Source organism: Euprymna scolopes, chromosome 9, assembly GCF_053919585.1.
Source record: "Euprymna scolopes isolate OS-2025 chromosome 9, ASM5391958v1, whole genome shotgun sequence".
NCBI lineage: Eukaryota > Metazoa > Mollusca > Cephalopoda > Sepiida > Sepiolidae > Euprymna > Euprymna scolopes.
Genome location: NC_136490.1, coordinates 163453171 through 163479536, shown reverse-complemented (window position 1 = coordinate 163479536; position 26366 = coordinate 163453171). Strand labels below are relative to the sequence as shown.

At 32.3% G+C, this 26366-nt stretch overlaps 1 protein-coding gene across 4 annotated transcripts in view; it reads left to right on the top strand.

Moving 5' to 3' along the window:
* LOC145284964 (FMRFamide receptor-like) overlaps positions 1-26366 on the top strand; it is a 1154906-nt gene that overhangs the window by 316324 nt on the left and 812216 nt on the right. The gene's annotated exons all lie outside the window — the stretch shown is intronic.

Below are 26366 nucleotides of genomic sequence, written 5' to 3'. Positions count from 1 at the left end.
CTTCCGTAACTTTTTGTAACGTTATTTCTGTGTCTTGGTTCATAATGGATAATATCCTTGAACGAATATCCTTATCTTTAGAGGCTGTTAAACCTTGCACAAAGATTAGACTTTTAAACATATCTTCTCTGAGGTCTTTTAAATTAAAGGATTCACAATGAGCATTCACTTTCTCTGCATAAATAATAAAATCTTCGTCCTCCTGCTTCGTGATATTTAAACATTTATAACGTGTATAGAATAGACTATCTCGTACACTGAAAATGTTTGACAATATTTTTATTGTTTGACTAAAAGAAATCTCTTCAGGTTTCTTTGGAGGAAAAAATTCGTATACTTTGTATTTTCCTGAGATCCAAGTTTTTTAAGAAGAAGGATAATCTTCTCTTCGTCTGTCCAAGACTGACATCTCTTAGCAAAAATATTTTCGTATCTCCGAAAATATGCCGGAAAAGTTAACCCATTTGTTGGCTCATATACAAATTCGGATAAAGAATTTGCTATTCCTTCAGGAGTGAAACGACAGTCTTTCTGTTGCGTTAAAATACTCTGTATTATTTCGCTTTGCTTCAATTGTTGTTGCTAGAGTAATTCCATTTGCTTTTGTTGTGCAAACAATGCCGATTGCATAGTTCTAGTGAATTCAGCTAATTGCTCCATGTTAAAAAAATTTTTTTTTTACAAAACCACACGATTAAACAAAAGATTAACTCAAATGTCCTATAAATTCAATGAATTAAAAGCACAATTTCCTTCCGAAGAGAAAAAAATACTTCTAGCCAAATAAAACTTGAAATGGACACTTCTTTTTTTTTAAATGTTCTTTTCAAAAAAAATGTTCGCTTCAAAATGTCAATTTCTCTTCTTTTTTTTTAGGACCGTAACAGACTGAAACACTTACTTTTTAAATGTTGGCTCTGTCGAAGTTTTTTTTTCTTCTTCCTTCTTTGGATTTCTTTTGTTTTCTGCTCGTTAATCTTCTTGTGTGCTTTTTCCTTCGCTTTGTTTTTTTAGTGAGTTTTGTCCGAATTCTTCGTCGCCAGTTGTTATATCGTAGATTATATGAATAACAAGTCATTACTGGGGTTGTACAGAAAGGGTTTATTTAGGTAAAAAGGTACACACATTTCTAAGCGTCCATTGACAGCTTAGTACTAAATTCTGTCTCCCACGTGAGGAGAGTTTGCTTATCTTTTTATAGACGTAACAGTCCATTCATTTGAGGGGTGTTGGATCAGTCCATTATATCATATTCAGAAATAATTACGCATTTAATACTAATGTACAGTTTGCTGAGCTTATCTTTACAGAACCGGCACGGCAACGCGATTAAGCCGTGTGGAATTACAAACTTATATCCTCCATAATGAGCATTATAGTTTTCGTAAATAAGCTAACTGTTTAAGTATTGTAATTTTAATATTTAATATAGAAAATTGAAATATTACACTGTTATTATAGCTTGAAGTTTGTACAGAAAACCTATCACATTTAAACTGCCGAACTAAAATTCCTCACGAATGATCCTTATTTCAATAATTGAAATGTTTGAAAATTATTTACATCTAATAATTTTATAATCTTTTAAATTTCGTTCAATAAATGATTAAATAATCACTCAATATCGACATAACTATTTTCTTATTTTAATAAAACATAATTTGATGAAAGACAAACGTACAGATTAAAACGCAATTGTATGACGTATCGCCAACTAATGCCAATATCAGTACAAATGAAATATAGATGGGGGTTTGAAACGCCATCAAAACGAAGTGACGATGTATTCCCGTGGATGGGTGTACATATATATACGTACATGATGAAAATAATGGAAATAGTATTCCGACAAAATAGAGATAAAAATTGAACAAACAAAGTCATGTGTTCACCAATATTTCGTCTTTATTGCGAAACATCCTCTTGATGAATAAAATTAAGAAGACAAAAAATACATATATGACCTGGTTACATTTCAGAAACGAAAAGAATCATCGAAAATACCCCCCTAAAAAAACGGGTGGGCACATAGTGTTGTGAAGGAAAGTATTTTTTATAATGCAGTATACTCTCATTTATTCAAGCATAATCATACTTTTGATTTTAAACAAGCAAGAATTGTTAAGTTTATTTCTATATAAATCGCAACAGAAACTTATTGAATACGCGCTTATCGCAATTCAAGCACAATTAAACAACGTGGAGGCTTCTATAATGTATCGCTATTAATACATATAAATATATATATAATATTTAATACATATTTCTATTTTAAAATTTCTATTAACAGAACAAAATTGTATTTTAGATACAGGTTAGCTCTCGCACACCTGAAAAAAAACACCACCTATAATATTTAATACATATAATCAGTCAGTAAAAAATTGATGTGCATCATATCTTTTTAAATATATTAACGGCTATATGACATTATAAAACATCTTACTCTCTTTCACAACGCTATATGCCCCTATTTAGAATTTCCAACGATTTTTGTCGTTTCCGAATTATACCAGGGGCATTCATTTAATTACATCAAAAATATATTTTCAAATATTTGTACTGGTGTTTTGTTTTCTTAATTTCATTTATTCAGAGTGAGTCTCATGAAAAAGAGGAAACGTTTATGAATGCATAAGTAATTTTTAACTCTCTTTTCACGTGTATGTAACGAGTGTCTTATTGAATGTGTGTCTGTTCTTAAACATGTATTTATGCCTGATCACCTTATTTTCACAACGATACAAAACATCTTATCTGTTGTAAGTTTTTCATATTGCGACAAACAAAGGAACAAAAAATATATTTGTTTCTTGTTAAACAAAATAGGGCAGGCCTTCAACAAGAGTGACAAATACAATTCTATGGAGTTAAAAACGAAAACCTGCACGAAATTTCTACCACGAACAACAGAACTCGGGATTATTTCGGCAACCTTTATTTCAGGATGTTTTCCCATCTTGGAAAAGTTGAACGCTGATACAGTCCTGTCTACATCTTTATTCTCGATCTTACTCCTGCTGGGTGCCATCCTGTCTGGCGACCGTCTCATTCGGCTGTCTATTACAGACTCAACTAATTAACTTTCTAAAGTGTTTCTTAACTCCTTCCGTCATGTATCTACATAATAAAAAATATTTGTCTGGTCTTTTGTCATGTATCTTTGTTTATTTAAACAAAACATTCTAATCCTATTTATTAAACATTCTTCTAAATATTTTTTTTTGTTTTAGATATTTCTTAATTATTTGTACAGTAAATGCCAGTTCAATTTCAAAATATTCTTCTATTATCAAAACACTCTGTTATTTCCATAACAATTTCACCAGTTCAAATGTCGGCCATTCAACTCTCTCCCCGAGGAAACGAACTGTATTCGACCTTAAGAGGCTACGTATTTCACTTCCTGCCGTTAACTACGCAGCGATCCTATAAGAAAAGTCATCAGATAAAATACCAAAGTGTTAACCTGTTTTCATAAGGCAATGGTAGTGAGTAAAAAATGCTTTCATTTCAAATATTTTATAATATTATTTTATATTATTTTGTAATATTATTCTTTTTAAAAAAGATAAGTGTAGTATATGTTTTGCGGCATTATATATCCTCCTAGGCGTTCGTTTTTTCCGATAGTTCAGATAGGCTATTATATATGATTATTATAATATCATTATCCAAGTTTTGCGATTCACGGCAATATATTATATGTTCGATCTTCATAATTCCATCCTCAAAACCATCAACCCATTCAATTCAGCTGAAATACTTTCGCACTTCGAGGGGTAATGTAGTAACTGTCTAATCAGTTTTGTTATTAGGAGGGCATCCTCAACAGTGTACTCTAACGACTATAACAAGTTTAATGTTCTACTTTGTTCCTTACGTTTTTGTTTAAGGATAACTTTGTATCTGTAATGTTGTAATAATAGTAGCGTCCCGAGCATTAATTTCGCTTACAGTATAACGAGATCATTCTCCCCGAATGCAATATACTGTAGGGTATTCTATTACATTTACCTGTAAAAAGCAAGTATTCTAACTGTTTAACCAATATTTTTAAAATAACCGCCTTAATATGGATCTTAAACTCAGAGCATGCCTTTTTCACAAGCTCTGGCGGGAGCTCGGGGAATACTCGGCGAAGATCATGTTGAGTTTGGTGTTTTAGGAGGTCATGATCAAACGAAATAGTCCTGCGGGTTCAGGTCGACAGAGGAGGGAAACCACACCCAGAGTCTGCTAGCGGAAACGTGATCACACCATGGGATCACCACACTCTTCGGCACAATCAAGTACACTTTGATGTTGACTTTCAAGCCAGCTTCGAAGATGTGAGGTGGCATGATGTGGCCCTAAGTTGAAACCACATCAAACATCATAATCGTGGGCCGAAACTTCATTGATCTTTGCCTCCAAGCGTTGAAGAATTTGGATTTGCATTTTGGGGATGCCGACAATGTTCGTACAGCAGCGCATCTTCGATCTCGCTCGGTGAAAACTGTGTAGCTTTAAGACATGATAGAAGGCTCATATCTCTCTTTAGATTTGAACAAATCTGGTCAGTTAGTAGACGGTCTTATACAAAAAAAAAAAAATGAAAACCGGTTTTCATCGATCGGAAATACAATCATGTCAACTTTACTATTGTACCCTGTGGTAAGGTTTTGAGGTCACAAGACAACACTTGCTGTCATAAACTTTTTAAAAATTATGTGGTTGTTTTTAATGTAGAATTGGTTCGTTCGTTTTCATACTCTCTTTTAAAGCAATATTTATTAATATATATTTTGTCGTCACTTTAAAGTTTTAACCCGGGATTTTTATGATTCAATAATTTATAATCTATCCGTTTGCTATGATTTCACACACGTGTTCAACTCGTTCTTTTTGTAGAGGTAATGTAAGGTATGTCAGTCTGTCATTATACCTTACTCCCTGGCATTGCCTCTGTCTTTAGTGTGTCAGTATAGTATATATTCGTTCGTTAATATAGCATCCTGCGAAGTTATCAAAAATATGCGACCGTTAGTAGCATATAGGTGACTGTGTTTATAATAATCTATATATTAATACAATAGCGTGTGTGTAATTTTCTCTGCCACGCTTACATCCGGGTCGTTTAATTTTCATGTACTTCCATTTCTAGTCATAAATAATTTTACGAATAATTCTTCATAAGTTATGGTGTCGGGTTTAATTATGGCTTATAACACTTAAGTAATCTAATTTTTTTATAAATACTTTTATCAAGAATTATTCATCAGTTTTTGTTTAGGTTTCGATTATAACCGAGGGCACTCCAGTAATCTATTTTTATAAATAATTTTATCAAGAATTCTTCATAAGTATTGGTTTCCGTTTCGATTATGGCTGAAAGAACTCATGTATATATATATATATATATATATATATATATATATATATATATATATATATATATACATATATATAGTAGCAAAAGTACCCGTCGTTGATTGGGTTCAAAAACAGCCTACAGAAAATGGACTCTGATTTATGAAAGTATAATAGTTTATAAAAAGGAAGGGTTGTAAATTTGGGTTGAATTTGGGGGTATCAAAACCAAAGCAAAATATTATGAAAGTAAAAATAAAATAAATAAACCCCATAATTTGTTATACCATACCTGTACACATTGAAAGACTTATCAAAATATTCCGTGGATCTATATTAAAAAAACCTTTGTGACATATGTCCATTCTATGGAGGTCAGGTGCGAACGAACACCCCATTATTTTATTATACCATATTTCTTCAAACTGAAATATAATTATCAACGTATACTTACGCAGATAGATATGAAAAGTCTTTATCAAAGTTTGTGCCTATTTCAATTCTATGGAAGCCAGGCGCGAACGCAGACCCCACAATTTTATTATACCATCCCTATTTAAGTTAAAACATACTTATCAAAGTATTATTATACACATCTATATCAAAAACATTTGTAAACGTATTTTTTTAAATTTTTAAATTTTTTATTTCCATACTTTATGGACCAGGTGAGAAGGCAGACCCCACAATTTTAATGAACCACCGTTCTGCTGGATCAAACATACCCATTCCTATGTCTCGATACATCTTCTATCATTATATGTAATCACTTTTTTTAATAGTCATCATATAGGAGCCTATTCGTGACCAGACTCACACATACACACACACATTCATCTTTATATATATATATATATATATATATACATATATATGTATATATATATATATATATATTCCAGATAACGCACCAAGTCATATGGATATATTTATTCATTTTTTAAATCACAACTTTGTAATATATAAAAATTGATGAAGCTTTATCTCTATTATAATATATACGAATTCTGCAAGAATTAAAATATTATATTTAAGTTTCCTTTACGGCCGGGCTTTGCTGGGCGTTCATGCTAGCTTAGATAAATATTTTTGCAGTTTTAACAAAAAAGCTACAAAAATATCAGAGCGTCTTCATTTACACTGTACATTTCTATAGAATGCCAACACCAACATGTTACATATGAATATGGCCCCTGTGGGATTGGCACAGGTCCCGCTAGTATACATTATACTAATATTATAAACTGATTTTAAAATGCTAATATGATTAAATCACGGTAAAACAAATAATACAAAAAACTAAAAGTATTATTACTTTGATATGAACATGACTTGATTGAGACGCAAATAAAAGAAATATTTTTCTGTTAAACAAAATATCGTTGGTACATTGTCTTCGTATAAACTTAGAGGGCGAATAATTTCCGTTTCATATGTTATGTTACAATAAAATTGTACGTGCATTCAACGTTTGAACTATGCTTATTATAATACTCTATATTCTTCAAAACAATCGAATCTAACTCTTAATTTGCATTGATTTAAATAAAACATTAAAATCGCCTAAAGAAACGCGGAATCCGTTATGAAAGCTCGATAATAAAAAATTCTATTCACAAATTAAAACAACATTATATCGTATCGTAAACAATGCGAATATGAAGAATCTGACAATGTTTTTTTCAAATATGTGTCTGGTGACATGCGTACGTAAACATTATACACAAAGGTAAATGTGAATTTATAGTATATTTATAGTATATATTTATATATTCCTTTATAGTATATATTTATATATTCCTTTATAGTATATATTTATATATTCATTTATAGTATATATTTATATATTCCTTTATAGTATATATTTATATATTCATTTATAGTATATATTTAGATATTCATTTATAGTATATATTTATATATTCATTTATAGTATATATTTATATATTCATTTATAGTATATATTTATATATTCATTTATAGTATATATTTATATATTCATTTATAGTATATATTTATATATTCCTTTATAGTATATATTTATATATTCATTTATAGTATATATTTATATATTCATTTATAGTATATATTTATATATTCCTTTATAGTATATATTTATATATTCCTTTATAGTATATATTTATATATTCATTTATAGTATATATTTATATATTCATTTATAGTATATATTTATATATTCATTTATAGTATATATTTATATATTCATTTATAGTATATATTTATATATTCATTTATAGTATATATTTATATATTCATTTACAGTATATATTTATATATTCATTTATAGTATATATTTATATATTCATTTATAGTATATATTTATATATTCATTTATAGTATATATTTATATATTCATTTATAGTATATATTTATATATTCATTTATAGTATATATTTATATATTCATTTATAGTATATATTTATATATTCATTTATAGTATATATTTATATATTCATTTACAGTATATATTTATATATTCATTTATAGTATATATTTATATATTCCTTTATAGTATATATTTATATATTCATTTACAGTATATATTTATATATTCATTTATAGTATATATTTATATATTCATTTATAGTATATATTTATATATTCATTTATAGTATATATTTATATATTCATTTATAGTATATATTTATATATTCATTTATAGTATATATTTATATATTCATTTACAGTATATATTTATATATTCATTTATAGTATATATTTATATATTCATTTATAGTATATATTTATATATTCATTTATAGTATATATTTATATATTCATTTACAGTATATATTTATATATTCATTTACAGTATATATTTATATATTCATTTATAGTATATATTTATATATTCATTTATAGTATATATTTATATATTCATTTATAGTATATATTTATATATTCATTTATAGTATATATTTATATATTCATTTATAGTATATATTTATATATTCATTTATAGTATATATTTATATATTCATTTACAGTATATATTTATATATTCATTTATAGTATATATTTATATATTCATTTATAGTATATATTTATATATTCCTTTATAGTATATATTTATATATTCATTTATAGTATATATTTATATATTCATTTATAGTATATATTTATATATTCCTTTATAGTATATATTTATATATTCCTTTATAGTATATATTTATATATTCCTTTATAGTATATATTTATATATTCCTTTATAGTATATATTTATATATTCATTTATAGTATATATTTATATATTCATTTATAGTATATATTTATATATTCATTTATAGTATATATTTATATATTCATTTATAGTATATATTTATATATTCCTTTATAGTATATATTTATATATTCATTTATAGTATATATTTATATATTCATTTATAGTATATATTTATATATTCATTTATAGTATATATTTATATATTCATTTATAGTATATATTTATATATTCATTTATAGTATATATTTATATATTCCTTTATAGTATATATTTATATATTCCTTTATAGTATATATTTATATATTCATTTATAGTATATATTTATATATTCATTTATAGTATATATTTATATATTCATTTATAGTATATATTTATATATTCATTTATAGTATATATTTATATATTCATTTATAGTATATATTTATATATTCATTTATAGTATATATTTATATATTCCTTTATAGTATATATTTATATATTCATTTATAGTATATATTTATATATTCATTTATAGTATATATTTATATATTCATTTATAGTATATATTTATATATTCATTTATAGTATATATTTATATATTCATTTACAGTATATATTTATATATTCATTTATAGTATATATTTATATATTCCTTTATAGTATATATTTATATATTCCTTTATAGTATATATTTATATATTCATTTACAGTATATATTTATATATTCATTTATAGTATATATTTATATATTCATTTATAGTATATATTTATATATTCATTTATAGTATATATTTATATATTCATTTATAGTATATATTTATATATTCATTTATAGTATATATTTATATATTCATTTATAGTATATATTTATATATTCATTTACAGTATATATTTATATATTCATTTATAGTATATATTTATATATTCATTTATAGTATATATTTATATATTCATTTATAGTATATATTTATATATTCATTTATAGTATATATTTATATATTCATTTATAGTATATATTTATATATTCATTTACAGTATATATTTATATATTCATTTATAGTATATATTTATATATTCATTTATAGTATATATTTATATATTCATTTATAGTATATATTTATATATTCATTTACAGTATATATTTATATATTCATTTACAGTATATATTTATATATTCATTTATAGTATATATTTATATATTCATTTATAGTATATATTTATATATTCATTTATAGTATATATTTATATATTCATTTATAGTATATATTTATATATTCATTTATAGTATATATTTATATATTCATTTATAGTATATATTTATATATTCATTTACAGTATATATTTATATATTCATTTATAGTATATATTTATATATTCATTTATAGTATATATTTATATATTCCTTTATAGTATATATTTATATATTCATTTATAGTATATATTTATATATTCATTTATAGTATATATTTATATATTCATTTATAGTATATATTTATATATTCCTTTATAGTATATATTTATATATGCCTTTATAGTATATATTTATATATTCATTTACAGTATATATTTATATATTCATTTATAGTATATATTTATATATTCATTTATAGTATATATTTATATATTCATTTATAGTATATATTTATATATTCATTTATAGTATATATTTATATATTCATTTATAGTATATATTTATATATTCATTTATAGTATATATTTATATATTCATTTATAGTATATATTTATATATTCATTTATAATATATATTTATATATTCATTTATAGTATATGTTTATATATTCATTTATAGTATATATTTATATATTCATTTATAGTATATATTTATATATTCATTTACAGTATATATTTATATATTCATTTATAGTATATGTTTATATATTCATTTACAGTATATATTTGTATTCATTTATAGTATATATTTATATATTCCTTTATAGTATATATTTATATATTCATTTACAGTATATATTTATATATTCATTTATAGTATATATTTATATATTCATTTATAGTATATATTTATATATTCATTTATAGTATATATTTATATATTCATTTATAGTATATATTTATATATTCCTTTATAGTATATATTTATATATTCATTTACAGTATATATTTATATATTCATTTATAGTATATATTTATATATTCATTTATAGTATATATTTATATATTCATTTACAGTATATATTTATATATTCATTTATAGTATATATTTATATATTCATTTATAGTATATATTTATATATTCATTTATAGTATATATTTATATATTCATTTATAATATATATTTATAAGTAGTATGTTTTGCAACGAAAACGGTTATGCACGAAATCTAGTTTAAACGTTATATCAGAACTACCTACATTACAACATAATGTTATGTTTTCAAGCTTTTAGATTTGGATTGACAAAGTGTATTATTTGTATTGCCCTAATCTTGGCCGCTATTTTAACAATGGGTCCTTCACATGTCCCCGTGGTGTAATGGATAAAGTTCTAAGTTATAGTTTCTCATTTCTGACGCTTTTTTTATAAGATAAAGGTATAATTCTTGGTATATGCGTTACTAATTCTACGACTTTTATTTTTCAATGATGGATAAGTGTACTCTCGCCCTGCTGAACAAATAAAATATGGCGTTTGAAAGCAATAAGTTACATCGATTGAAACCTTGTAGAAATAACATCTAGAACAAGAAAGTAGTTTTGATAATCGTAATAATGCAAAAATATTAATTACTATATTATATTAGATTATTACTTTTAATTCATTTCATTCTTGTTTACCACAAATACGGCATATTGCCATTTGGGTGTAATGGACCATTATTTTGGACCATCGTTAGAGGAGATTATGTAAGGAAATAAATAAACAAGATGCCGGGTTACATTACATTTAAACTTCTGCATGACAGTACAGTGAAGAAATTCGAAGGTGTAGCAGTATGAGGTAAGGAGATACCATAGTAGAACGTTTTTCGATGTCTAGTAACCCAAACAGTAAAGGAGTGCTAATCTGGTACTCATGTGTTTATATACGTCGAGGGTGTAAAAGCTAATTGAATTCTTTAAAGGAGATTCTGTTATGATGCTGGTGAAACAGGCAGAGAAATAAAACATTTCGGCGATGGAACAGAGGTTGGAGCTTTGTTGATAGTGCGAAAGATATGAGATGGGAGGTTCTTTTTAGGACTCTGCCTAAGTGGGGAACACTGCCAGTGGATGCCCCAGTGTAGGTATACTTACTTTGGTGATTTTGTAGATATGCATAATAAGCTCGGGTGTGACTATCATGGTGTCTAATTAGTAATTTAAAAAAAACATATACAAATAAATCATGGTGTTTATTCTACTTCTGCCGTGATTCCTTGTAAATTCTAATATTTCAGGCGAATGTGTAGATTTCAGAAAATAAAAGAATTAATTGAAGTATGTTCCAAAGAAACCGATTCGTATTATTAAGGAATGGCGTCAAACAATTAACTTCTAAATGAACCAACTGTTTTAATTTCTTTGTACTTTCAAATCGACAAATCACACCCGACAAGCACTGGAAAAGGAGATTAAAGGTTAACAGAAAAGGTTCTGCGATCATTAATGTTCACAAGTGGCGTCTTTATGATTACACATTCTTCAAAACCATTATCAAGTGTTGTAGCTGTAATACCTCTTCAGAACAATATGGCAATGGCGTCGCTGTTACTGGCGCTGATTATGGATTAGTGTTCTTTTTTCTCTACGCCATTGAATCATATAATTCATTGGAAAGCATATATCTCGCACTCTGCTCTCCCGCCTTGTTATAATAACAGGGATAACATCATGATTGATGGAAATGGTTGAATATGTATGTTTTATAACGACCCATTATAAATGTTAAATGCCCTATTTTCTGTGAAGTGTGAATAGAATATTTTTGACTTGCAGAGTTACATATTTAGATTGAGTCTTAGGAATTGTATAATAGAAAGTAGATTAATCGCCAATAAGGTTTAGAATCTCATGTTACTGATAAATGACGTGAAAGCGAGTCGTAAATACGTTTGAGTATGTGTTTTTGCAAAGGAATTATTAAGCCAATCTTTTCTTTAGCCTAGTTAAGAGGACTAGTTTAATGCCGGCGTTAAGGAGCAACCGTAACGTTATATAGAATTTACATATATAATCTGGTTTTATACTGTCAGGGAAATCGTTTTCATAATTCAGCTTCGGCAACAGTTCAGTCTCATATAGTTTAAAAACTCACTAGGCAATAAAGTAGCGACTACAATCAGAAGTAAATGCATGAATGTACAACGATCGGTCATTCATATGCCTATTATATAAATAATGCAGATTGTTCCTCTAAATTCTGGCGAAATTCTCCATTTCATAATGTTGCTGTCATATTAATGCAACTACCAGAGAAAAGCGGTTACTGTTTGTACGTCTTCATAAAGAATAAACTTACTGAAGAAACATTAAATGTTAAATATATATGCTAATGACATGTTATTGCGTTAATGTGTGAGTTCGTTCTTTACAGACTTTGAAACGGCTGAACAGAGTTTCTTTAAAATTTGCATAACTTTAGTGAATAAGTGATGGAGTTATCTACAGTTAAGTTTTGTCTCAGAATACCCCGATTATTACGGATAATCTATAATCGAAACCGTTATTTTAATTTATCTATCATCGGTAAGGTCATTTTTCCATGTCATCGCTTAGCAACAATGATAAAGCGACCGACCGACCGACCGACGGAGTGACTTATCGAGTCGCTTGCACGCGACTAAAAAAAAAAAAAACGTAAATATATTATCATCGTAGTTACGTTCTCATTCATTTAAATATAAGTCAGATTATTAGCCCAGAATTTCACAAATATTTATCTTTGTACTAGCTATAAAAGGATAAAAGTCAAAGATGTATGTTATGAGGTTCGTTAAGAAAACCTCTCAAGAAAGATTATATGATCTTGCTTATGTTTAAATGATAGGATTATAAAAAAATTGTTTAAGATAAATGTGTTTCACGTGCAATGAACCCATCATGGATACAAATACAAAGTAAAAATAGGCAAATCATTTACTATTCGAACATTAATTTTGTATAATTAGATAATTTACATAAACTAAAGTTAATAAAATGTGGAACAACTTCAGAAAAATGTGTTTCAAAAGTAAACATTAATCAAGGCTATCACACGTAACGCAGCAATATAAAAGTATATTTCGTTTGATTCACAAGCTCGTTCGGTCTTTAAAATGTCAGTCGTAATATGGTTACAGAAGTTTAAAAGTTCTTATCTATGTCGTTTTAGACATTTTCCGTTTCTCTATACCAAGTCTTATCATCGAAACATCCGCAAATCGATTCAAACTTTTATATCGATTCAAACCGTTGTTTGATGCAAAAGGAGTTATCCCTAAAAACAAATACTCAAGCGAAGTACTCATTTCAGGAGATATTAGCTTGTTTCCTCATTCAGTACGTTATATTAGAGGCGAATAATCTGAACTATCTAGAAGATTTCACAGAGGTTATCATAAATGAATTCTCTATGAAACCAACATTTATTATTATTATTATTATTATTATTATTATTATTATTATTATTATTATTATTCACTTTTCTAAAAAGCATAGTTATATTGTTAGCACTTAACACAGATGTATACTTCCGAAACGTTATTCGGATATTTACATGAACAAATCATTAATAACGGCTGAATGGTAAGAAAGGACACAAACATGTATCTATAAAATGTAAATAAGTGTGCATTCTGTAATTAGTGTATCGATTTTTACGTTGTAGAAATAGAGATTTCTTGTAATTATGTACAAATGCGCCATTTGGGGCCTTAGATACATGTTATGTGTGAAGACGGAAGAAAATTGTTATTTTTTTTAACCAATCCCTATAAAACGTGCGTCAAATTTTGCAGTTATTGTTTTTATTCACATATAAAAAAAGTGAGATTTTTCTGTTGATTAAGTCGTGATCAAATAATACACATGTGGCGGAGTGAAACCTCCTCCCCTCCACCTACCGTCAAGTGATGCATCACGGAAATTTTAAATTTGCATTGTAAGCCCTATTATCCATTCACAAAATGCAACATTTCTTTTCGTGGCCGTCGATTGGAGGGTGCAGTTTGTTCTGCGTAAAATCTCTTTTACTCTACGAAACCTTCATTACCGTGCAGAAGGAAGTGAAGATTTTATTACGATATACTAAGACAGTGAGTATTTATTTGCTCCCCCACCGAGCAAATTAGGCACAAGACCAATTTTTAATGTAAGGAGTGAAGGGAGGGGGAAGGGAAAAAGGGGACCAGCTCCCGAGAGATGGGGAATGGGAGTTGGTTAAAGGTCAGGTATGTGGGGTTGTCCCCACATATGGTCTTTGCTTGCAGTATCTGTCAGAACATATGGTATTCATTTGCTCCCCCACCGAGCAAATTAGGCACAAGGCCGATTTTTAATGTGAGGAGTGAAGGGAGGGGGGAGGGAAAAATGGGACCAGCTCCCGAGAGGTGGGAAATGGGAGCTGGTTAAAGGTCAAGCATGTGGGGTTGCCCCCACATCTGGTCTTTGCTAGTCATAGCTAGTCATAGCCAGTCATAGCTTGCAGTATCTGCCGGAACAGATACTACACTTTGATGTTTGTATTTATTTGCTTCCCCACGTAGCAAATTAGGCACAAGGCCGTTTTTTAATGTGGAGATGGAGGGAAGGGGGGAAGGGGGGCACCAGCTCCCGAGAGGTGGGAAATGGGAGCTGGATTAGAAACTGTTGGTATGAAGGGCTGCCCCTTCAGTGACCAAGTTCAGATATGTGGGGCTGGCCCCACATATGGTCTTTGTAGTCATAGCTTTGCAGCATCTGCCGGAACAGATACTACACTTTGAGATATTAAATCTTTTATTCATGTTAAAAAATACAGAAAAAAAAATCAACGATGAACAAAAAACTTAGGCACATGGCCAACTCAAAAGGGGGGATTTTGGGGGTCGTTGGTCATCCTTGTCACTCCAGAACTAAACAAAGTCAAAAGTTTCTCCCAGCTAGTATCTTCTTTCACCATAATACCGCATTCACCCTTTCATATTGGGGGACGTCCTACTTAACTCCCAATTTTTAAAATATTTTTTATTGACGTGTAAAAACAAAAAAGATAACAATAAAATGGTACAATAATTCATTTGTGTCGAGGGCGGGGGAAGAAAAAACAAAAGGTGATTAGTAGGACCCTCCCAACCCCGTCTAGTTGACAGACTGCCCGTTCCACTAGGTTTGTAAAAGGAACCTCGCTTCTGCGGGTCAGTCTCTAGGTGGGGATGCCCTCTAGATGGGGGTGAATGGAGAAAAGAAAATTTTTGTGGGTAAGGGATGGAGGTTAGTTTGTATTTCTTTTTCTCCAAGATGGGTAAAATTTAGAGGAAGGGGTGAAAACAAAAATTGCAGGTAAGAGGGGATGGGGATCTTGGAGGCTTCCTAATCGGGGAGGGATGGAACACACACTCAGCTAGCTGAGAGACTACTTATTTAATTTTACTTTACAGAACTGTGCGTTCCACACCTAGGCGGGGAACACGTATTCAAATTTGGCTCCTCTTCGTACACACAGACTTGCCACATGTATCCATCTTCTGTCAAATGCCGCGCGATGCAGCCTTCTTCTATCACATCTGATCTTCACCCGTAGTTGGTGTTTAAAGAAAGCGATCAGATCTTGATCAGAGAAAGACAACACCCCCCGGCAACCTTGCAGACGCGACGTCCAAATCACCATTCTCGCTACGGCCAGGATCGTAACGTAGACCATTTGTCTTTCCCGGTCCCACGGCGGCCTCATGTTGTCCACAACATTGGATACAGTAATTGGGCGAGGATGCTCAGGATCGATGCGAGCCGTCACTCTGCTGACATGCGACCAGTACTGGCGGAGTTCGCGGCAATCAAAGAAAGCGTGATCCGTAGTTTCTACGGCCGTTGTCCCACAACGGGGACAATCAGGCGACTCCAAAAACCCGGAACTGCATTGTATGTTGTTGAGTGGAAGTGCATTTCGGGCTAATCGCCAGGTCAGAGAGAACTCCGAATTGTTCAGATGACTCGAACCTGGCGCCCAGCTCCACGCGGAGCGGATCTCACTCTGCTGCCACCCCAAACGCGCGCATAGCGGGTCGTCGGCGGCCCCCTTCACTAGATCCCTGTGGAGTTCCCTACGGGTAGCAGTCACAAGGTCACTGGACCTTGGTAGTCGTTTTAGCGCGGCTCGGCACTCTTTCATGTAAGCAGATTCTCCCCGCGGCCTGCAACGGCTCTCGATGGAAGGGTCGAGAACGAGGTCGAGGAAGGCGGCAGTAACAACGGGGTGCCACGGTTGGTCATCCTGCATATAGTGGCTCAGGAAGGCCAGCATCTCAGCATCTCGATGACATTTCAAGTCCGGCATTCCCAAACCTCCCTCACACGGACGTTGAATACAGACCTGTCTGCTCACCCAGTGTCTTCCTCTGTCCCAAAGGAGCGAGGACAAGAGTTCGATAAGAGCTTTTAGGTGTTGTGCAGGCAGGGGAAGTACGGCCATTCGGTAAAGGATGAGAGGAAAGACGTAAGTGGCGCACGCCTCAGCTCTACCCTTTAAGGAAAGTTTCCTAGGAAGCCACGAATTGACTGCAGCCTCCACCTTTGACCGTACCTCCAACCAATTCTTGTCAAGCTGGAGACCCGGTCCGAACCACACGCCGAGGATCCGGACTGGGCCATCTGTCCAGCTGAAGGGCGCAGGGAGGTTTGCGTTGCCACTCCATGCGCCCAACCGCAGTCCTACCGACTTGTTGCGGTTTATCTTGGCCCCCGTGATTCTTTCGTACTGTGTGAGTGCCTCCGACACGAGCCCAATATCTCTGAAGCCCGACACGAAGACCGTGACATCATCGGCAAACGCGGATACCTTGGCAGCTGAGCCGCCAGGCAGAGCCATTCCGCGCAGGGCCGAATTTGCCTCCCCATGTCTCAGCTTGCGGAGAAGAGGCTCCAAAGCCAGGACATAAAGCAGGGGCGACAGCGGACAACCCTGACGAACCGACCGAGAGATAACAAAGGGTTTCGAGCGCTTTCCGTTCACTTGCACGACAGCCATGGGCTGTCGATACATTATGGAGATCCACTTGCAAAAGTCCGGTTTAAAATCGGCGGCCTCTAAGACAGATGCCAGGAAACGATGGTCGACCCTATCGAAAGCTTTGGACTGATTTAAGTTGATCAGCGCGGCTTCCGTGTTGTCATCTATTCCCCCCTCTAGGATCGTGCGGATCAGGTGCAAGTTGTTCTGAATCGATCACCCCTTCACAGCATAGTTCTGTTCTTGTTCAACCAACTCGTCGATAACAACCTGCAGCCGATTCGACAGGACCTTGGCCAAAATCTTCAACTCTGTGTTTAGCAGAGTTATGGGGCTGTAGTCGTCTAACTCTTCCCCTCCATGCCCGTCACCTTTCTTCAGCAATGTGATCACTCCCTTGGTCACCTGTCCTAGGATGGATCTCTGAGCAAACCAATGGTTGAACATATCCCTCAGAAGAGGCAGAAACATGGGCGACAGCCTCAAGTACAGTTTGTATGGCAGACCATCAAGTCCTGGCGATTTGTCACAGCTGACCTGCTTCAGCGCAGTAAAGACCTCCCGCTCCGTCACCCGGCCCTCGCAACCAGCCGCTCTAGCCGCCTCGAGGCGGGGAGAGTCGGCCAAATAGTCGCTAAACTCAAGGACCGGAAGATCGGGCTGCTGCGTAAAACGCTCTTCGAAATGTTCTCGAAACCCCTCGCAGATCTCCCGAGTCGATTCCAGGGTGCGTCCATTCGGATGTTTGATTTTCGCAATGTATTTGTCCGAGCCACGCCTAGAAACCTCACGGCGCACGTCTGCATCAGAATTGACTGCTTCGTTGCCTATCTTTCTAAGCCTAGCTCTAACTACTTGGCCTTCGTAACGCTCGCTAGTCTCGCGTAGAAGGTCCTGCTTAGCTAGTTTCTGACTAACTCTATCACCCTCCCCCGTAGCCTGGGCTAGTTTCTGCTCTAGCTGCTTCTTCGTCTTGGCCTTATCTAGTGCGAGGCGTTGGGCATACTTGACGGAGAAGCTTCTGATCTTGGCTTTGAGACCTAACCACCACTTACTCCCGGTAACCGCCCCCACTAGTGCCTTTTTAATCAATTCTATTAACTGATCTTGGAAGTCTTGTATCTCCAGAAGGGAGGTGTTTAACTTCCAGTACCCCGCTAACTTAGGCCTATTTCCTAGCTTCAGCCGGGCCATAACTAATTTATGGTCCGTCTGGCCTAGCCAAGTGAACGTGGGACAGGATAGGAAGTCTACTTCGCCTCTCCTAACTAACATCCTGTCCAAATAGGTATTTGGATAGGAGGAAACGCTATTGGTCCACGTCCACATTTCCCGCCCTGGATGCTCGACCCGAAACCTGTCGACAAGTCCCCATCTAGCCATCAGATCCGCCAGGCTGGACTCGCACCTCTCCGACCCTCTAGCTACGCCTCCTACCTTATCTATGTCGGGGTCTAAGATGGCATTCCAATCCCCCATTAGCACTACCCGCTTCCGACAATCTACAAACGCGTCAAGCTGACTGAAGAATGAGACCCTCTCACGAGCGGTGTTGGGCGCATGAACCGCAATCACCCGAAACACAGAATCTTTTACGGCAACATCTGCCTCTTGTCGCCCGGGCCCCGGAGGGCGCGCGGGCAGTGATATTCTAAAACAGTGACTCGCAGTAATCGTAAAGGTAAGCAGGCTTCAGGCAGTATTAACACAAATGAAGATAAGGTTTTTGTATTTGCTGTGAAAATTGTTGGGCAATTTATGGATCTGCTGATATCCCAATAAATGTGTTGTAAAGAGGGAAGATTTCAACATGTTACCAACGGGTGCATCAAATTGTGTAAACATTTAATAACACGTATCGATTTGACCATAGATAAACATAGATTGTTTCATTTCTGATCTGTCAATATATCTGTTCAAATTAGGTATTCAGATATATTCCGGCAAGTATCGATTATGTGCGATCAGATGATTGGCCTAATTTCATTCAGGTTGTCTACTTGATATTATAGTCATTTACACACTGATACAATTACGAAAGTATTCAAATTGCAATTTCACGGCAATTTATATGTTTAATTAATAATGTATTAGTTACAGTTAATTGTAATCAGTTGGCAATTTAGTTATTTATAAAAAACTGCAGCACTCATATAGTCTAATTGTGCTATGTACTTTGTACAGAATGATGTTTATGGACACGTGTGCTGCTGGGTTGATTATTCCCATTAGTAATCGGTATCACAGTTGTGTGAATACTAATCGCCCGACATTTTTTTACTGTAACTACACATGCGTGTGTTTGAAGTACAGGTATTTACCGTTTGTTAAATCGCCTACGATATTGGCAATCTAACTAAATCGCCTACGATATTGGCAATCTAACTAAATCGCCTACGATATTGGCAATCTAACTAAATCGCCTACGATATTGGCAATCTAATTAAATCGCATGTCACATTATATAAAAGCTGAATGTTTAGTTCGTTTCTAAGCGCAGAAAAATAGTTTTCCAGTAATCATGTTACTTGTTGCTAATGTTTTAGTGTAGCTTATGATTTCCTTAACTTAAATGGAGAACGAACACTACCATTATACCAGTATTAATCCAGGGTGAGATGGACCAGACATTTCCAATTCATTAATCTAACCTAGCTTATATTATACATCAATCATGGCGATGTCTGACCGTTTTATTTTTTAATATTAGATTTCATAAATCTTTAGCATAGAATCTCATTTCAGTGGAGATATGATGATTGATAATTAAGTATTTGGCACATTTTTTCTGCCAGGAAAACGTGTTTATCAGTATCAGTGTGTGACGTAATCAAAACGACATGGTCACTCGATTTGATATTCATCATCCATTGCAGCTGTAGTCGATGTAAAATAACTGTCATGCCGGACGACATGCGAGAACACACAAAATCGTGATGAAAAGTGGACCATAGGTTTTCTTTTCCTAGCCTCGTAACTCATTTCCTTTAATTTTTCCTCTAGTCTTTACATTCATCTTTCTAGTTGAAGAATTTATGTTTTCTTAGTTATCATTGTCTAATTTATGCACAGTATTGTAACAAGGCGTATATGCGCGCGTATGAAAATATCATGAGCAGCAAAGGATGAATCACAAGATGTTGTATTAGCAGCAGGAGCCACATCTGAAGGCGTATGCACGTTGGAAAGTGTGTGTCTGAAGAAAACGAACAAAATGGCAGCATGTGATCGGAAACGAAGTCAACAAACGCGTATGAAGATTGATGTGTAAAGTAGGGTCGGAAATTGACCTGCTGTGGCCAGCGTGCGGCCGGAAGTAAGGGAACGCCTTCAGGTTAGACAGACATGAGGCGGTTAGATACTTTTTAGGGGTGTTGAGATTGGAGAGTGACGGTAATAAAAGCCTTTGTTAAAAAAGAAGAAAATCTCAACAAAGATTTTTATTTATTTCAGTTTAATTTTGTTGAGTTACTAGAGTAAAGTATAACAGCACGTAACGTTACAATATTTGACATCTTTTCCGCAAATGGCTTAGTGCAATGTCTGGTGTAAATTTTACGTAGTTTAATGTGATCAGATTATTTGCATTTTAGATTGTTTTGACTACAGTAATCATTTTGCTGCTATCCTTTCAACGTTTCAGCCGGTGTCACCTTCACTTTGTCTTCAGATGCATTTTGTAGGATTTTTGAATTTGTATATTAAATTCAGGAAACTTTGGCAGGTATCTGACCCCTTAATTTAATACATGTGGGTAAATGTTCTCTTTCATATCAGTTAAGACAAGCTAGAAAGCTTAACTAATTCTTATTTATATTCTATATATATATATATATATATATATATATATATACATATATATATATATATTGTGTTAATCATTGCAATATCAACGTTTAAAAAACTTACACGTAGTTTTCATTACAATTAGTACTTTATCCGCTACGCTACAAATAGTTGTTACATGATAAGGGCTGCCCCCTTTCCATGTAAGTATAAAAAAGAGAGATTTAGTTAAAATGAAAATGAAATAGAATAGACGAAATTCGAACCTCGTAATTTAGGTTTAGAAATAGATTATGATAGAGAATTAGCAAATGTGATGTAAAAGAAACCATTGTTAAGCTTAGAGATAAAATAGTTTTAAGAAAAGAATGTGCATTGTCAATTCTGTTATGAAAATTCAATTAAAAGAATGCAACTACAAGATAATTTAATAAACATGTTTTTAACATATTGAAAATATAGGTTACTGGGAATATAGGTTAAAATTCCTTTTGTAAACAAAGGAAAAAGTTTTGGACATGCATTTCCAGAACATGTGAAAGAAGACACATGTTTTAACATGTGTATGACGTCATGGAAAATGGGAAGTTCTCGATATAGTAAGAAACTTTAGAGTTAAGCAAGGATAAACTGAGAGAGAGTCAGAGAGAGTCAGAGGGAGTTTGAGGACGACAGACGATAGTCTGCAGTTGGGATTCGAACGTCTAGAAGAGAGACGGTCACTTTTGAAACTTAGAATGTGAAGCGTTGAATTCTTGATTCAGAAAATCACGACCGGTCGGGAGAAGAAATAAACCCATCACGTGTTTTTATAAACGTCATCTTTGTGTTGTAATTCTACCAAAAGGTAAAGTGAAAATTGTTATATATGTCTTATATATATCATGTGTTTTAAAATGTCTTCACATACACAATGTCTCTACATCTCATATCTACAATGTGAACACTAAGACTGTCTGAACACGGTTTCATCACTCAAAGAGATTCTATTACACTTCTAAGTATGAACATTTTATATATATATATATGAATCATCATAACACGAACAATCTCTCTTACAACATCTCTCTCTCTCTCTCTAAGACACAACAACAAACTCTTAATAAGACTCACATTTAAGTCCTAACAATGAACATTTAATAAGTCCTAACAATGAACGATATAACAACAAAAAGAATAATAATAATAATAACAACGAATAATATATATATAACATAGTCATCATGTACTTTTGTTGCAACACAAAAGCGTAAATTGAAAATAAATATCTTTTTCAGACACTTCTCTGCTTTTGCCTACTTGGCGTAATTCCTATTATCGGCTTAATCTATTGGCATATATTCAGTGCATGTAATCGTTTGATATCGCTATTTAACTAGCTTAAACGATCATATCTTTCATCGTTGATTACTAGTGCTATGTTATCATGATATTTCTCTTCTTCTCGGATTTGAAAACATTTTGCTTGTAATAAAATAAAGCAGATAACAAAAATTAATTCTATTTTGAATTAAGAGCATTAAAAATTTGTTGATGCAGATAATTTCGTGAGCATGAAACCGATCAGTTTGGAAAAGGGTTAAGTTAAATGATGTAAAACGAATGAATGTGCGTGTTGCGGAATGATATTGAATTCTTCACGATATTGACGTTCAAATATTGTTCAAAATCTCAGTTGAAAATTATAGTCATAGATTTTAGAAAGCATTTTATTTTTCAATAAAATAAAATATACAAACCAAGTGCACCTAAAACCGAATTATAAAGCAATATTACGAAAATAATCAAATATTTCGTTGTAATTGGGATTTCAAGTGTACCCGATGGCTTTCTTTTATTTTATTCAAATCAAATCAACGCTTCTAAACATACAGCTGACATTTTTTCATATTTTAATTATTTTCTCCTACTTAAGGCTGGAGCATACTACAGAATGTCAGGTTGATTTGATTAAAAATAGAAAAACAGAGGGTTAATAATTAGGAAAAAATGGCGTTAAAAATATGTGGTAAGTATTTGGTGTTTGTTTAAATTCTTAATAGGGGGAAATGTATACAAATAAAGACTCCACAAAAATGGTGGTATTTATAAAAACTAAAGAAGATTAAAAGTTAAAAATGAGACGATAAAATAGTATGGAGTTTAGCAGGACTTAAATAGCAATAAAATGATTAGAAATCATGGTGTATGATTGAACAATAAGAAATAGAGTGATAAAAAGAATGCGGGAGGTAGGAGAAATTTATAGGATGTTGGTTAATGGTTGCAATTTTCCGTACTAATAAGCAGAAATAAGCTGGGTGATGATGTTAAAGTGTGTAATTCGTAGATTGAGGGAGTTATATCAGATGAACATTTGTAGGATATGAAGTTGCTGGGGAGGTGGAATTTGTAGCGTCTCCAGATAATTGACGTTTCACTTCTAATATTTAATAATATATCTTTTTATTTTTAGAATTTACCAGTTTATAGTATGTATAAGATTATTTTGGATGAAGTTTAGGTAGTGCTTAGTAAGTAAGGGTTTGTCGGACTCGTTGATGTTATTAAAGGAGCATTTATGAACTCCAAGTCCATCTTTACATAAAAATGAATTGCCTCTACTGTCTAAAGAGCCCAAAGAGGTCAAAGTATCCGGCTTGGTTCTTTTAGTTCATTATTGGTTCTGACTAATAGGGACAGTTTTTCTACACGTTTTTATAATATCAATCTCATTTGGCTGGATATTAGAAAGGAGGGATGCGAATTCTAAAGCTTCATCAAAAAGATTATTTGATATGGAGAGTAGTAGTTCTCAATATCGAACTGGATGAAGTCAGCTTTCTTTTAATACAATATGCTAGTAAACCATTTTATCTTATCATTAGTTTTGATCCATTGGTTTACGTTGTAGGCATTTTTAATTCGTAGCTTCATTCTTTCGAGGATTTTTTACTACTTCTAGTTATTTCTGGTCTTGCAGTGTTTATAAGTCTAGTTTGTAGTTTAGTATCAGAGCTAAGTTTAAGGTCTTTCAGTAAAATGCATGATTATGCTCATGACGTGTTCCTACTCTCTTGCTGATAGTAAGATTATCAGTGAAGCATTTGCCATTTATATTAATCTCATAAACGATATACATGTTCGTTTTTTATACGTGCATATAATATTGTCTCATTTTTCTATCTTTTACCTTCTCTATATCTATCTGTTTCATAATATATACTCGTGACTCTAAAAATCATAATTTCCTCCCTTTCTCATTTTGACTTTTGCCCTCTAATGAAGCAGACAGTACGTTTTCTGTCTGCGGAAACAACTGCAATTAATTATGGCGATAAAATTAGAAATAATTAAAAATAATTAAGGTCATAAAATAAAAACATATTAAGCTCTACTAAAGTATTGAGCACTTTTATTCTGTGTTTTTTTGCTATAAACCTCTGAATGTACATATATATAGTCATCCAAATACAGTACAATTTCGCTGTATCGCAACTTAGCAGTGCAGCTAGAGAAGCAACTACCTCGAGTTGTTTGAAATTCGACTGTCTAAATGATATTAGGAGCTTCTAGCTTTAATGCTATTCGGCTGTAGCTAAAGTGGGCTTGTGAATTAGCAATGTTCGGACATTGTCCAAATTCCTAAGCTCCATTTGTTTACACAGAAGATCACTTAATACGCAACTTGCAGTTTGTTGTATATATATATATATATATATATATATGTATAGAGATTTAGAAGACTATCACAATGCGAGGAATGAGATATAGTCGGTGTGGGTGAGAGAAGACGAAAACAAGTGGTGATTTACAAACCAATATGTACATACATATACGTCTATATATACATATATTTATTCAGCTGTATTAAATACAAAGGTCTTACATGCTATGTCTGTGACAATATCCATAATATATTTCGGGAAAAATTCCCCTTTTCAAATGGTAGACGTAACAGGTGGGTTAGCTTAAATCAATTTTCTTTCCTTTCTATCGATTTATGTTACTTCAATTAACTATATATTGTTTCGGGGTATACGGGGCAATTTGTCAGTGCGCATGGTGGTGGGTCCTCGTTTTGCTTGCGTTTAGAAATGGTCTGGACTGGGCTAGTTGCATATTGAGACCCTCCCTTCTGATAGACCTGCGAATAGCCGTTGTGATCTTGTCGCTGAGATGGGGCATTTTAAGGAAGCAGGTATTGGTAGAAAAGCTTCTTACATGTTTTTCGTGTTCCAGACGTGTTTAATGACAGTATTGGGGTATCCGTTTGTCTCTAGGACCTGGTAGAACTGTTTGTGCATTCTCTCTTGTCTTTTGGCTTACTGCACTTGTTTGGAATGCGGATGATCTCATTCCTTGCATATCCAATGATGGCCTTAGTAAGGAGGGCCGACTTGTAGTGTACAAATATACGTCGGCTGGCTACTTTTCGACAGAATTTAGTAGTGACGGTCCCCTCGTCTGATATTCTGAGGTTGAAATCTAGGAGTGATAGGGATCCATCACCTCTGAGGTGTTCGATGGTGAATTCTATGTGTGGGTCGTTTTAATTTTTAAATTTTTTATTTCCATCATTTGTGGACCAGGCGCATACGCAGGCCCCACAATTTCTAATGAATCATCATTATGCCAGATCAAACATACCCATTCCTGTGTCTTGATACATCTTCTATCATTATATGTGATCAGCTTTCTATAATAGTAGACCATATAGGAGCCTGTTCGTTACCAAACACACGCACAGACGTCACGTTATATATATATATATATATATATATATATATATATGTATATATATATATATATATATATACAGCCTTGGAGGTCGATCGTGATGAAAGATTTACTCACCCCAACATATTTTTACTCGTCCGACTTT